Source organism: Lygodium microphyllum, chromosome 4 (genome assembly GCF_053477565.2).
Source record: "Lygodium microphyllum isolate KBCC chromosome 4, Lygodium_microphyllum_v1.1.10, whole genome shotgun sequence".
Taxonomy (NCBI): domain Eukaryota; kingdom Viridiplantae; phylum Streptophyta; class Polypodiopsida; order Schizaeales; family Lygodiaceae; genus Lygodium; species Lygodium microphyllum.
The window spans coordinates 99,475,707-99,476,808 of record NC_141138.1 but is presented as its reverse complement, the minus strand read 5'-3'; the positions used below and the strand labels follow the sequence as shown (position 1 = coordinate 99,476,808).

Below are 1,102 nucleotides of genomic sequence, written 5' to 3'. Positions count from 1 at the left end.
CATCGAGGACGATCACTTTGACAGGTAACATGCAATTTTGCTCTTCTTTTTCCGTCATCGCATTTCCCTACTACAACTGGTTCTGCTACTCGGAATCAGAATGACGTTCTGAATCTGGAGCTCCGATGCAACACACGAAGAAAAGGAGGGAACAATTGTGTATCTTTATTGGATGCAGAAGGGAGTTCAATTCCTGAAGTGCAGATGCAGACTGAGGGAGATCGAAAAATTCTTTAAAAGAACTTGATTGTGAAGACGAAGAAGAGGGAGTCGAAGGGCTCTGCGGAGAGGAGGACATGAATCACGGGAGTCCTTGCATATCTAGAAAAGGAAAATCGATAACGATGAACTACAGCCGATCAGAGAGGAACGAGGAGAAAACGGAGAGTTCGTGCGCCGCGTTATTGCCTGTGCATCGGTGAACCTCGTCTCACTATAGTGATCGGGCCAGTAAGATGGGGCATTCGGCCGTGTGGAACTCTCATCGCCAGAAGTATGGAGCAGGATGTCACGCATGTCATGTGTGCGGGAACGGCCATGGCTGGTTCGGAAGTACAACATCATGTGCTGTCGTCAGTGCTTCCGGATTTATGCCAAAGACATCGGCTTTGTGAAGTACCGTTAATGCGATGGAGAGGACTTACTGTGGGTGGATTCTACAGCTTGGAAGTAGTTGGGGTATTCCTTTCAGCCTGTTAGCCTGAAGGTGCTGCCAGGATTTTTGTATGGATTGCCTGCCTAGTGATTTAGAAAAGAACAATTTTGGAGCTACTCGTTATCCAGTGGCAGAACATGTATAGATGAATTCGGGATGTACCAGTGAGCCGAGATGCGATTTTGTGATATCACTTGTGTTTGATAAGGCTGTACTTGAGCCTACATTTTGTCCTATGTATGCACAAATGTGTGTCCAACTTAGCAAAGTGCCCGTTCTACAACTAATTGCTGCAGCAAACATTGGATTCGCAAAGTGCTTGTTCTCAAAGGGCTTGCAAAACCAGCAGAAGCAGAAGATGGTGTGGGCACGAGAAGCCAGCCTATGACGAGGCAGCAGTGAGCATTGTGGCCTCACTTAATGCCTGTGCTAAGCAGAAGGATCTGA

At 47.1% G+C, this 1,102-nt stretch overlaps 1 pseudogene; it reads left to right on the top strand.

The window, feature by feature from the left end:
* Positions 1 to 455: 455 nt before the first annotated feature.
* LOC148037377 (small ribosomal subunit protein uS14 pseudogene) lies at positions 456 to 783 on the top strand (annotated as a pseudogene).
* The last annotated feature ends 319 nt before the right edge of the window (positions 784 to 1,102 follow it).